The 14,468-nt window shown below is 36.5% G+C and overlaps 1 protein-coding gene across 4 annotated transcripts in view; it reads left to right on the plus strand.

Annotated features, from left to right (window-relative positions):
- Window positions 1-14,468, plus strand: part of STAG1 (stromal antigen 1) — a 434,108-nt gene that overhangs the window by 245,867 nt on the left and 173,773 nt on the right. The gene's annotated exons all lie outside the window — the stretch shown is intronic.

Consider the following 14,468-nt stretch of genomic DNA (forward strand, 5'->3'; position numbering starts at 1 on the left):
TTTGGGCTTCCCTGGTGGCGCAGTGGTTGAGAGTCCGCCTACCGATGCAGGGGACACGGGTTCGTGCCCTGGTCTGGGAAGATCCCACATGCCGTGGAGCAGCTGGGCCCGTGAGCCATGGCCGCTGAGCCTGCGCTCTGCAGCAGGAGAGGCCACAACAGTGAGAGGCCCGTGTACCGCAAAAAAAAAAAAAAAAAAAATTGATAAAACTTTAGCCAAACTCATCAAGAAAAAAAGGGAGAGGACCCATATCAATAAAAATAGAAATTAAAAAGGAGGAGTTACAACTGACACCATAGAAATAAAGGACCATAAGAGACTACTACAAGCAACTATATGCCAAAGAACTGGACAACCTAGAAGAAATGGGCAAATCCTTAGAAAGGTACAATCTCCTAAGCCTGAACCAGGAAGAAACAGAAAATAGGAATAGACCAGTTACAAGTACTGAAATTGAATCTGTGATTTAAAAATTCCCAATAAACAAAAGTCTAGGACCAGATAACTTCACAGGCAAATTCTGTCAGATACTTAAAGGAGAGTTAACACCTATCCTTTTGAAACTATCTCAAAAAATTGCAGAGGAAGGAATACTTACAGGCTCATTCTGTGAAGCCACCATCAGCTTGATGCCAGACAAAGATGCCACATAAAAAGAAATTTGCAGGCCTATATCACTGATGAACACAGACACAAAATTCCTCAGGAAAATACAAGCAAACTGAATCCAACAATACATTAAAAAGATCATACACCATGATCAAGTGGGATTTATCCCAGAGATGCAAGGATTTTCCTATATCTGCAAGTCAATCAGTGTGGTACACCACATTAACAAATTGAACAATAAAAACTATATGATCATCTCAATAGATGCAGAAAAAGCTCTTGATAAAATTCAACATCCATTTATGATAAAAACTCCAAAAAGTGAGCAGACAGGGAACATACCTCAACATAATAAAGTCCATATATGACAAATGCATAACTACTGTCATACGCAGTGGTGAAAAGCTGAAAGCATTTCCTCTAAGATTAGGAACAGAAGGATGTCCACTCTCGCCACTTTTATTCAACATAGTTTTGAAGTCCTAGCCAAGGTAATCAGAGAAGGAAAAGAAGAGTGATCCAACTTGGAAAAGAAGATGTAAAACTGTAACCGTTTGCAGATGACATGATACTATACATAGAAAATCCTAAAGACACAACCAGAAATCTATTAGAGCTCATCAATGAACTTGGTAAAGTTGCAGTATACAAAATTAATACACAGAAATTTGTATTTCTGTACATTAACAATGAAAATTTAGAAAGAGAAAGCACAATCCCATTTACCATTGCATCAAAAAAACCCCAAGAAACAAACAAAAAAAAAACCTAGGAATAAACCTAGAAAAGGAGGCAAATGACCTGTACTCCAAAAAGTGTAAAACGCTGATGGAAGAAATCGAAGATGACACAAACAGATGGAAAGCTATATCATGTTTTTGGATCGGAGGAATCAACATTGTCAGAATGACTATTTGCCCAAGGCAATCTGCAGATTCAGTGCAATTCCTATTAAGTTACCAATGACATTTTTCACAGAACTAGAATAAAAAAAAATTTAATTTGTATGGAAGCACAGAAGACCCAAAATAGCCAAAGCAATCTTGAGAAAGAACAATAGAGCCGGAGGAATCAGGTTCCCTGTCTTCATACTATGCTACAAAGCTACAGTTATCAAAACAGTATGGTACTCGCACAAAAAGAGACATACAGATCAATGGAACAAGATAGAAAGACCAAAAATAAAACCATGCACCTATGGTCAATTAATCTATGACAAAGGATGCAGGAATATACAGTGGAGAAAGGACAGTCTCTTCAGTAAGTGGTGCTGGGAAAACTGGACAGCTATATGTAAATAAATAAAATTAGATCATTCTTTAATACCATACACGAAAATAAACTCAAAGTGGATTAAAGACCAAAATGTAGGACTTCACTGGTGGTTAAGAATCCTCCTGACAATGCAGGGGACATGGGTTGGAGCCCTGGTCTGGGAAGATCCCACATGTTGTGGAGCAACTAAGCCTGAGCGCCACAACTACTGAGCCTGCACTTTAGAGCCTGCAAGCCACAACTACTGAAGCCCACGCGCCTACAGCCCATGCTCTGCAACAAGAGGCCACCACAATGAGAAGCCCATGCACTGCAGCGAAGAGTAGCCCCCACTCACCACAACTAGAGAAAGCCCATGCGCAGCAATGAAGACCCAATGGAGCCAAAAATAAAATAAATATTTTTAAAAAGACCAAAATGTAAGACTGGATAGTATAAAACTCCTAGATGAAAACATAGGCGGAACACTCTTTGACATAAATCATAGCAATATCTTTTTGGATCCATCTCCTAGAGTCATGGAAATAAAAACAGAAATTAAAAAATGGGACCTAATTAAACTTAAAAGCTTTTACACAGCAAGGGAAACCATAAACAAAAAGACAACCTACAGAATGGTAGAAAATTGCAAATGATGCAACTGACAAGGGATTAATCCTCAAAATATACAAAGATCTCATACAGCTCAAGTTCATAAAAACAAAACAACCAAATCAAAAAATGGGCAGATGTAAAAAGCCATGTCTGCAAAGAAGACATACACATGGCACATGACAAGATGCTCAACATTGCTAATTATTAGAGAAATGCAAATCAGAACTCTAATAAGGTATCAGCTCATACCAGTCAGAATGGCCAATATCAGGGCTTCCCTGGTGGCACAGTGGTTGAGAGTCCCCCTGCCAATGCAGGGGACACGGGTTCGTGCTCTGGTCTGGGAAGATCCCACATGCCGCGGAGCAGCTGGGCCCTTGAGCCATGGCCGCTGAGCCTGCGCGTCTGGAGCCTGTGCTCCGCAATGGGAGAGGCCACAACAGTGCGAGGCCCACATACCGCAAAACAAAAACAAAACAAAATAACAGAAAAAAGAATGGCCAATATCAAAAAGTCTATAAATAGTAAATGCTGGAGAAGGTATGGAGAAAAGGGAATCCTCCTACACTGTTGGTGGTAATGTAAATTGGTACAGCCACTATGGAGAACAGTATATGGAGGTTCCTTAAAAAACTAAAAATAGAGCTAACTGTATGATCCTGCAGTCCCACTCCTGGGATTATATCCAGAGGAAAACATAATTTGAAAAGATACATGCACCCCAATGTTCACAGCAGCACTATTTATAATAGCCAAGACATGGAAGCTACATAAGTGTACATTGACAAGTGAATGGATCAAGAAGAGTGGTGTGTGTGTGTGTGTGTGTGTGTGTGTGTGTGTGTGTGATGGAATATTACTCAGCCATAAAAAAAGAATGAAATAATGCCATTTGCAGCAACATGGATGGACCTAGAGATTATCATACTAAGTGAAGTAAACCAGATATCATATGATATCACTTATATGTGAAACCTAAAAAAGATACAAATGAACTTATGTACAAAACAGAAATAGACTCACAGACATAGAAAACAAACTTATGATTACCAAAGGGAAAGGGGGGATGAATAAATTAGGGGTTTGGTATTAAAATATACACACTACTATATATAAAATAGATAACCAAGAAGGACCTTGTGTATAGCAAAGGGAACCATACTTAATATCTTGTAATAACCTGTAATGGAAGAGAATGTAAAGAAAGAAACATATATATAAATAATAAATGCAGGTATATTTACATATATCTAAATAAATAAATATATATAAAAATATACTGGAATCATTTTGCTGTATACCTGAAACTAACACAACATTGGAAATCAAGTATACTTCAATAAAAAATATAAAAAATAAAAACCTTTTCTGGCAGATATCCTTTCTACTCAATGATTTTCTTAATGGTGACTTGGAAGTTGTCTGCTGCCTCTTGGTCAGCAGAGTTTTCTTTGCCTGTTATCTTGACATTTTTTAAAGCAAACCCTTTTTCTAAAATTATCAAACCATCCTTTGCAGGCATTAAATTCTCCAGCTTTTAGACCCTTTATCTTGCTTTTGCTTTAAGTTTTCATATAATGACTGCGTTTCCTCCACTCATATAAGAGTCTATAGGTATGCCTTTCTTCAAGCAGTCCAGCACCAACATAAGAACTGGATTTAATATGAAATAAAAAGATACATCAGAAAAGTACAAGGTTTTCATGCCTGCTGGTGTAGCTACAGTGATGACTTCACGAATTTTCTCTTCTTTTTAAAATGGTCGTTATGCTGGATTCATTTATTTTGAAATGGTGGACAGCCACAGCTGCACACCTCAATCTATGGCACATATCAAGCAACTCGACTTTGTCTTGTAATGTTATGACTTTTCTCTGCTTTGGGGGAGCACTTTCATCATCATTAGTAGCACTTCATGTGGGTCCCATGATATTATTTAAGGTTTACGGAATTGCAGTAAATATGATGTTAAATATGCAAGAACCTCAAGAGATCACTTTTTACTGCAATTATGCAATTTACTGAAGAAATAAACTGCTTACATGGAGATGATTAGTCTCACATAGCATTGTAAGCCGGTGCTCAATAAAAATAGGAACGGGAAGTGGCTACAAAATTATGACAGCAATACAGTATGTACTGTAGTTAATTTTACACAGTTATGTTTTAATATTGCATTTTTACGTTTGTTTACATTTCTCCCAACTGCAAATGGCGCCATGTGACAGTCTGTAAGTGTTTGTGTGGGTAAGTTTTGATACATTTTAACTTTTTATAATATATGTATATTTTATGGTTGTGATAAAATAAATGGTATTCATGACATACCTATTTTTATTAATTTTTTTTATTAGGCAGGCTGTGGTTTGCGAGATTTTTCAAATCTTCGCAAAGCTACAAAAAATTTCCCAATATATTTATAGAAAAAATTTGTGTGGATTTGCACAGTTCAAACCTGTATTGTTCACGAATCAACTCTATTCACTTAGTGCCTTTCATTCTTGTCTGTTATTTTGTTTTGCTCTGCTCACAATTATAAATATTTTCTTTATTGTGCTCTTTTATAATGATATGACTTAATCTTGTAGCTTTTTTCTCTTCTCATTTCTAATCATACGTGCTTCTGTGAATTTGTTTATTTAACCTTAAGTATAGAACTTTTCAGTTGCTTATCCATTTGAGCAGTTATTAATCAGAGGATTAAAAATATTATGAAATGTAAAAATGGTTAAATAGTACAAACTGAGAAAATGTAAAGAGATGCCAAAATGTGGTAGAGTAAAGCTGAATTTACTTCTAGTCCCAAATTAAAGTCTTTAAATATTTTTGATTGTACATTCCATCAGTAAAGCATTTTTATCCTAAATTCCTAATAGTGAAAACTTATGAAAAGGCTAAATTATTCTGTCCATGTCTCCCTCTTCCCCATACTTTTTCTCAAAAGGCTTGAGTTCTTATCTTGTAAGGAAAGTGCTTAAGAAGTTGCTGCCTGGAGATTGTTGCAGACTTTCTTAGTTCTGAACTAAGTTTATTTCCTAAATACCTAATAAATAAAAATAAAGTTTTATTTTCTTTTCATCCTTTTATGAGTAGACTGAGTGTGTAGTCCTTGTTCATTAACGTTTAGTGTTTGTTGAAGCATATATATATATATATATATATATATAATTGCACGTATGAGTACACGTATGAGTAAGTCCGTTTCTGATGACGAATGTCATTAGCTCATCATCAGTGGTCTAAGAAGAGCTTGTGCAAGAAGTGTCAGTGTCTCCTCATTTCTGTTATTCACTTGTGATTACATATTCAGATATTTGTTTTGTGTCTGTTTTCTCTAGAAATCTGTGCATTTCCATTTTGTGAAGAGTTAAAAATAAATAGTATAAATCATAAATCTATTGCAGTGGTCATAAGTAACTTACAAAATGAACAAATCAGTGAAGAGTTCCATTTCTAATGTCAATCCTTTAGAGCACTGATCTATTCTTATTCTCCTGGGATACACAAATACCATCTGTGACAGAAACAATCTGAAATATGAACCTAGCGAGGGCATACCAACCTTATTCTCTATATTTAAATATCTTGTTTCTGATTTTTAGATAAAAATAGAAGTTCTAATATTTTTTGCACTGCACCTCTCAGTTTGTGTTGTCTGTATCACTTTGGAGACTACTCCAAGTTGAGGAAGGCAAACAATATTAAAGAAAGGAAGCAAAGTTGGATATGAAAAATGCCAAGACAAAGGAGTAATCATGTAGAAAACTAATGAAAACTCAAGAAATTGTAACCAATTTGTAATGTGAAAAGGTGTAAGACAGGAAATAGTATTACAGCTGTGAAGCTTGCAGTGTAATGTATTGGAGCCAGCAGGAAATATGTTGAACAGTAATAGTACAAATACAGATATCATATTTACTATGTGCCAGGCACCATTGTAAGTACTTTACATACATGTAATTCTCAACATTTTTATGAGGTATGTCTTCTATATTATTGTTACCGCCTTTTCACAGATGAGAAAATTGAGGCAAAAAGGGTTAAGAAACTTGCCTGAGGTCACACAGCTAGCAAATGGCAAAGCCAGGAATTGTACCCAGATCATCTAGCTCCTAAGTTCATACTGATAGCCACTACTGTATTCTGTGTGGTATATAACTCTAAGTGTGTAATCTGAAGTAGCTGGGGAAGGGTACTCAAGTAACAGTTGTGCTCTTTCCACTCACACCTTCAGTCATATAATAAATTTCTGGTTGTTTTTATTACCAGTGTCTTAGGACTGACTGAATGAGTTATGGAATTAAACTAGTATTTTTTAAAGGACCAGTTATATTCTGTTGATTAATATTAAATCTTTTTAGATTGAGTTTTCTGAGGCATCACTCTTATTATGAGAAATCCTTAAATGAGATAGTCATAAACCCAAGTATAACTCAACAATAACATTTGTATCAGTGGGGAGTAGATTAACTCCCCATCTGGATTAGTCATGATCAACTGTATATTGAGGTTATAATTACCTCATGGGAATTTCAAGCATTGGTATCCTTCAGTTTTAAAACATACCTACAAAAACATTATTTTACTGTGACATAAATGATACACATTTATTGCACTTTCTATTTTAACAAGTGTTAAACAAATGAACTGTTTGATCTTTCAAACTTATATGGGATTCATTTTTTTATTATTTGTTCAGTATACATTTATTGAATACTTAATGTATGTCCAGTTTTTAGTTAGGAACTATATATTTAGAGATCAACAAAGTTATAGCTCTGGACAGTGAGTTCATGTTCTAAATGAGGAAAGAACTTCGTAAACTAATAGCAGTAATACCTTGACAAGTTCAATAGTTAAGAAATATAAGACCCATTGAGAACCCAAAGGATGAGTTCATTATCTGAGGTGTGAGTGCTTCACAGATTATTTAGGTGTGAAATTAGATTTTCAAAAATAAATCGAAGTTCAGCAGTAAAACCAGGAAGGAGCTTATAGAGAAGATGGAGTTTTGGATGTATAGAAGGAACAGCAAGATACAAAGCTGGAGAGAGTGAATAATAGCCTTGTAGACTAGACTAAGGAGATTGGATTTAATACTAATAAATGAGCCATGTCCAAAAACATTGTTTTCCTCCTAAGTACATGAGACAGTGTCCTAGATAAATGCTAGAGATACAGAGATAAGATTATAGTGACATTTTTGTTGAATTGATTTGTAAAATTGTTCTTTCCAAATGTATTTTTATAGTGTTTCTTAATTGGTGTACATATGTCTCTGTGGGCCAAGTGAATTTCCTGATACTTTAAAAAAGTGTGAGGTTTTGCCAAAATTGGAAATTAGTTTGGGCTTAATTCGCAGAGGTCTGATAGTAAAGAGCAGTTTTTCTTTAAGTGCATCATGGCAGTCAGCCAAAATAATCTATCTAAATAATTAATCTTTATAGTTATTTTTTGGTTGTTTTTAAATGTACAATAGGACTTATTTTAAAAGTTCAAAGGATATATTTAATGATAAAATTTATATAAGCCACTCAGTTTTGTTTCATAAAAATGTTTTCTACTGGATCTTTCCAAAGATAAGAAGTATATCCTTTTCTTTGTTCCCCTGACACACAGTTATTATGCATTCTGACTTTCTGAGGAAAAATTAAAATGAAAAACTCTACTAATCACTGTGATATGTAAATTAACAGATGTTAAACAAGGACTGTAACATTGTGATAATTCAGATAATTGTACTCCAGAATTTGGGATTTCTTCTGGTGATTTCAGGAACTCGAAGATGTTAATGTGGATAATTTCAAATACTTTAATGCACTCACTTAAAAAACTTACATGTCATTTGCTACACATAAAAGAATGTATGTAACATATAATATATGTAAATCTCCCACCCCCCGCTTAACAACTGAAATATTACTAAGAATACTAAAATGCTTCACCTCAGAGGTAGTCAATGTCTTGAATTTTGTAAACATTTTTTTCTTATAAACCCATTAATCGTTTACCACTCTTCATGAAATGTTTGTGAAGATGCATGGTTGAGAGTAGTGGCCTGACATTTGGTAGCACTTCATGTAAATAATTGATGTCAATTAGGAGTAGCACATATTTAAAAGGAGTGATATTGGTAGTCCCGTTGCTGGTTTGACTTTACCTATTTTCCTCATTTCTGTCTGTGCCTAAAGAAACACAGATTGTCGAGATTTATGATTAAGGAAAAAAATATCTGTAGGGATCATTTGGATATGCTTTTACCATTATTTTAGGCCCATTTTGACAGTATTGTTTTCGTGGTGATTCATTCATTTGACCAAGAAATACTTGACTGTTAACCATTCCAAGCATGGAGGATATAGCACTGAATAAACCAAGCGAAAATCCCAGCCCTCCTGGACTTTACATTTTAGTTTGGGGGGAAAGCTAATGAATAACATACATAGGCAAACTATTATAGTATGACAAATAATAAATGCTATGCAGAATAATAAAACAGAGAAGAATGAAGAAATTGGGAAGAGAAGGATTATTTTAAATGGGATGGTCAGGAAAACCCTGTAAGAATGTGACCTTAAATAAAGACTTGAAGGAGGTGATGGAGCATCCATACATATATCCAGGGGAAGAGAAAACAACAAAGGCAAGTGGCCCCTTGGTAGAAGCATACCTAGGATATTAGAGAGACAACAGAGAAGTAAAGCACACCAATTTACATATTGCATTTTTTAAAATTAATTTATGTTTTGGCTGCTTTGGGTTTTCGTTGCTGCACCTGCGCTTTCTCTAGTTGCAGTGACCGGGGACTGCTCTTCATTGCAGTGCACAGACTTCTCATTGGTGGCTTCTCTTGTTGCAGAGCACAGGCTCTAGAGCGCAGGCTCAGTAGTTGTGGCACATGGGCTTAGTTGCTCTGCGGCATGTGGGATCTTCTCAGCCCAGGAATCGAACCTGTTTCCCCTGCATTGGCAGGAGGATCTTTAACCACTGCGCCACCAGGGAAGTCCCTACATATCACATTTGATTGTTGTGTTTTCAGGACATTTTTGAAATATGAAACAGTTCCCCCGCTTTTTTTTGGTGTTTATTTGTATCACATTAACGTTTGGTGACAACCTAGTTGTCTTAAAAAATACCTCACATTTTTATTTATCTAATTTTTTTTTCCCCTCATGGTATCATTTAACTTATCCCTATATCTCCTGTATTTTGTACCTGAAAGTTAGGTCTAGTGACTTCATTAGGTTACATTTACATTTCTTGGCAAGATAATTTCGTAGGTGATGCTGTGTACTTTACATTTTGTCACAGTAGCTAGCTCATAATGTCAGGTTGTCCACTTATTAGTGATGCTAAGATTGATCAGTTGTTTAAGGTGATAACTACTGAATTTTTGTAAAACTACTTTTCCCTTTTCAAGTCTCAAGTAATTTGGCATTTTATTAACATTATGCTTATGTCAACTTGCCACTTAAAGGTTTTGGTATTTGTTGACGATGGGTTCCTGAAATTTTGTATTTATTTTCAATGTAGATACCACTGTGGCCTGAGGTCTGGAAATAGGATATTCTGTATCAATCATTTATGAATTAAAGGACATCAGTCTCTTCTAATGGGACATACTAATTAGGCATTCTTTTTTTAAAAATTATTTATTTATTTATTTTTGGCTGCATTGGGTCTTCGTTGCTGCGTAGGCTTTCTCATTGTGGCGAGTGGGGGCTACTCTTCATTGCAGTGAGCGGGCTTCGCATTGTGGCTTCTCGTTGTGGAGCACGGGCTCTAGGCACATGGGCTTCAGTAGTTGCAGTGCATTGGCTCAGTAGTTGTGTCTCTCGGGCTCTAGAGCACAGGCTCAGTAGTTGTGGCACACGGGCTTAGTTGCTCTGCGGCATGTGGGATCTTCCCGGACCAGGCTCGAACCCATGTCCTCTGCATTGGCAGGCGGATTCCTATTCACTGCACCACCAGGGAAGTCCTAATTAGGCATTCTTAAACAAAAGAGTTATGCCTCCTACAGGAGTCAGGGGAAAAGAATTCTTTGCTTCCTGTTGTGAATAAACCCACCCAGATGACCACACCAGAAACAGAAGTCATTTTTGTCCATCAGTCACTTACTTCAGTAGATTTTATTTCTTTAACGTTTGAATATTTATCATGACCCTGCCATTTCGTCTATCATTATTGTTACTATCTTAAACTGTCTCTGCCCTCACCCTTCTGTTTTTGGATTGACTGCAGTGGTTAGTCACCTTTGCTCCATTTCTTTCACTTTTTCTTCTATTTTCCATATTGGAACCAGAAATATTTTTTTAAAACTCATAGCTGTTGATGAAGATCCTTCAGTGACCATCTACTGTCTCTAGAATAAAGTTTGGCTTCCTAAGCCTTTTTTGATCCAGCCCCATCTTTCTTCTTGGTTACAAAATCTGTTTTAGATTCCAAACTTAAAGTAGCTCTGTGCTCCCTTTTTTGTATCTTTGTTTATAGGCCTTCGCTAATGCTACTGCCTAGAATGCTGTTGACCCTGTTTCCCCTTCCCGGTTGCTTCTGCAGAGAATTGACACTCCTTTCTAAGTACTACGTATGCTTGTCAAGTTCCTATCATTGTATTTAATTCACTTACTATTTTTTTACATGTTCATCTTCTCAATTAAAATAGAGTTTCTTTAGGGGATGGGAGAAATGGGGAGAAGTTGGTCAAAGAGTATAAATTTCCATTTATAAGATGAATAAGTTCTGGTGATCTAATGTACAGTAGTAGTATGTATTACATACTTGAAACTTGGTAAGAGAGTAGACCTTAAATGTTCTCACCAAAAAAAGAAAAAAAAAAGCAATGTGATGGGATGGAGATATTAGCTAATGCAATGATGGTAATCAGTTTGCAATACACGTGTATTAAATCGACATGTTGTATACCTTAAGCTTACACAATGTCATCTATCAATTATATCTCAATAAAGCTGGAAAAAAAATAGAGATTCTTAGAAGAAGACCCTTGTTCTGCTCATCTTTATGTGCCCAAGGACCTGGTGTAGTGCCCGAGCATATTTGTTGCTTAATAAATGTATGAATAGATAAATGGATGGGTAGATGTATAGTTTCTTCAAAGAAGTGTTTGCAAATTACTGTTTTAAGCAATAGTGGTATATATCTTTGGGTAAGTCTATTGAAATTAGGGAACCAAAAGCCATGTTTCACCAAAAATAGGTAACTTTTTTTGTGACATTGCCCATCCGCTGGGTTAAAAATCAAGCCTCTTGGATTTATTCCTAGAGAGTGTTTTATCTCTTTAGATATCTATGGTTTGTGACCACATTGGGTTCCCAAATATCAAATGCTTAGGGATTAGGCAGTTAGCCTTCTACCTCTGTTAGCTGCATGGCTCTACCTTGCAGTGGACCTCTTATAAGGTGGTTATTCTAATCCCAGTCAGAGGCTCTCAGTCTTATACTTTTTGTTGTTGGCTCTTGTCTCTGAAGCTTGACACCCTTTATCCCACCCCCCATCAGTGTTCCCAAAACTTCCAAAATAGACTTCTTCATTAGTTTCTTGTCTCTCGTTTGGGAGCAGAAACAAAGTGTTCCTCCCATGGAAGAATATTAACTAGACAACCTTTCTGTCTTCCAGGGTTACTGGAGTAAACCAGGTGAAGCCCCATTGTAGAGTAGAGAATACATGGATTTTACAATCCCAGAACCAGAACCCTGTAGCTCTATGATGTAGGACAGGTTCTTTAGAACTTATTTTTCTCATCTTTATACATACTAAGAGTCACCACAGTGTATGGATAGTACAAGATCATATACATGAAAAGCACATACCATACGAATACTAGCTATATTATGTTATATTTTGCTGTAGATTTCTCCCCTTCTGTTCTTCTGAACATACGTAGAGGAATTGCTTTCTTACTGGACCTTTTTGGTTTGCTCTATGTTATCCTTCTTGCATGTCTCTGCCTGATATTCTTCCTACTCTAAGTTTCTTTCTGCTTTTCTGTACCTGTTACTTATTTGATATGGTTTACCTTTTCATTAGTTTATCAATAAATTTCTTATGCAAAGCATTATAATGAGACTGTCCTCAAAGAACCTAAGTATTAGTGTGGATAAGCCATTTAGGCTACTTGATTATTGTCTTCATTTTATTATTGTTATTTCATTTCTTAGCTATATTGAGAAAAGAAATTACTGCTTTGTGAAGGATGCTAGTTTTCATTACCCTACTGTTCATCATTAACTAGACTGTTCTTTTCACATGGCATGTATAAGTGTATATAACAGGAAGAAATTTATAACTAGTATCAGAGTAAGGCAAGAAACTGCCTTTTGAAGTAGATATGGGAGATTTTCCTTTTCCCAAAATGTTTTTCCTTTTAATCACAATATTTGCACATGATATAAAAATTAAAAGCGGGCTTCCCTGGTGGCGCAGTGGTTGAGAGTCCGCCTGCCGATGCAGGGGACACGGGTTCGTGCCCTGGTCTGGGAAGATCGCACATGCCGCGGAGTGGCTGGGCCCGTGAGCCATGGCCGCTGAGCCTGCGCGTCCGGAGCCTGAGCTCCGCAACGGGAGAGGCCACAGCAGTGAGAGGCCCGCGTACCGCAAAAAAAAAAAAAAATTTAAAAGGGACAAAACAGTATACATTTTCAGTGTGGTTAGGAATTGAGCTAGGTTTGTGTTCTGTTATTGCTATTATCTTTAGTATACCACAGGCTTCAGATTTTTCTAGTTGTAGGCTGCTGTTGCTTTGTGCTTAGGATACCAGAGGTTTTTTTTCTCAGCGTTTATGCTGCACCCTCAGCTTTCAGCTCTCTCTGCACTCCTGTGCCACAGAGTACTCCTGCTCTACACTCTTGAGTGTTGTGGCTTGTTGCCTGGTGCTATGATGAGGGCATGGGGATTCTCTTTTGTCCTAGTCCTGCCTAAATCTTAAGCAAGTCTTCTGTACCTGGAGGTACTTAAGGACCTTCTCAGCTTTCCTGACCCTCCTTCCTATGGCAGTTAAACTTTGCCTGTGTCTGTGGTTGGCCTTGGGTGGGAATTTCCTATCCACCTCCCAATGCCAGCAGACCTCTGTTTGGTATTGGTATAGGATTCAGGGTCCAGGACAGTGTTTTGTCTCCCTCTCTCCCATAGTTAAAGGATTTTTTCTTCTACCCTTCTCCTAGCTGTGGTAGGTCTTTGCTGTGCCATAGTGGTGACTCAGTGTACTGATCCTCCCCCATCAGATTAAGGTTTCTGGCTTTTAGGAGAGAAAGGTCTGGAGAAGTGAGCTGAGTTTCTTACCTGTCCCCCAGCAATTGAGGATCATCCCCTGTAGGCCTGCATTAATAAAGGTTTTGTCTTTTCTTCTGTCTAAGGCTTTAATTACCTAGTTGAAACCTGTGGTCACCTCAAAAAATAGCTTTGGAGCGTGTGCAAATTCCTTGTTATTCTACACTGACACTTGATCTTTGACATTTTGTTAACATTTTGCCTGATTTCTCCTTACCTTTTTCTTCCTTGGTTCTGCCACAGATGACAAAGTTTGTATGTCTCTTTTCTTGCAACGCTTATCATTCTTTGGAATTCAGGTTACTTCAGTTCAAGATGGGCTTAAGAAAAGCTATGATTATTTTATGTTGTTCAGCTTATTTTCATTGTTTGTAACCTTCTATATTCTAACTGGAAGCCAAATCCTGTTGTTACTTCTTTGACTTTGCTTTTAGTGTTGTTGTGTTTTTTTATATAAAAAAATTACTTTTATGTTTATTGAATCTGTTCGTGCTTTATGACTTCTGAGTTTTTTATTATATTTGGAAAAAAGATTTCCCCACTCTGAGACTATTCTTCCTTTATTTTTTTTTTTACTTATTTCTGAGATATACATTTTAAAGTAATAAGTAGAATTATGACTTATAACATTATACCACAACATATAAGATTTTTAGAAATTTCATGTAATGTCTGAAACATTTATATTAACATATTTCCGTACAAAT

Source organism: Monodon monoceros, unplaced genomic scaffold, assembly GCF_005190385.1.
Source record: "Monodon monoceros isolate NGI ecotype Baffin Bay Population unplaced genomic scaffold, NGI_Narwhal_1 Super_Scaffold_11, whole genome shotgun sequence".
Taxonomy (NCBI): domain Eukaryota; kingdom Metazoa; phylum Chordata; class Mammalia; order Artiodactyla; family Monodontidae; genus Monodon; species Monodon monoceros.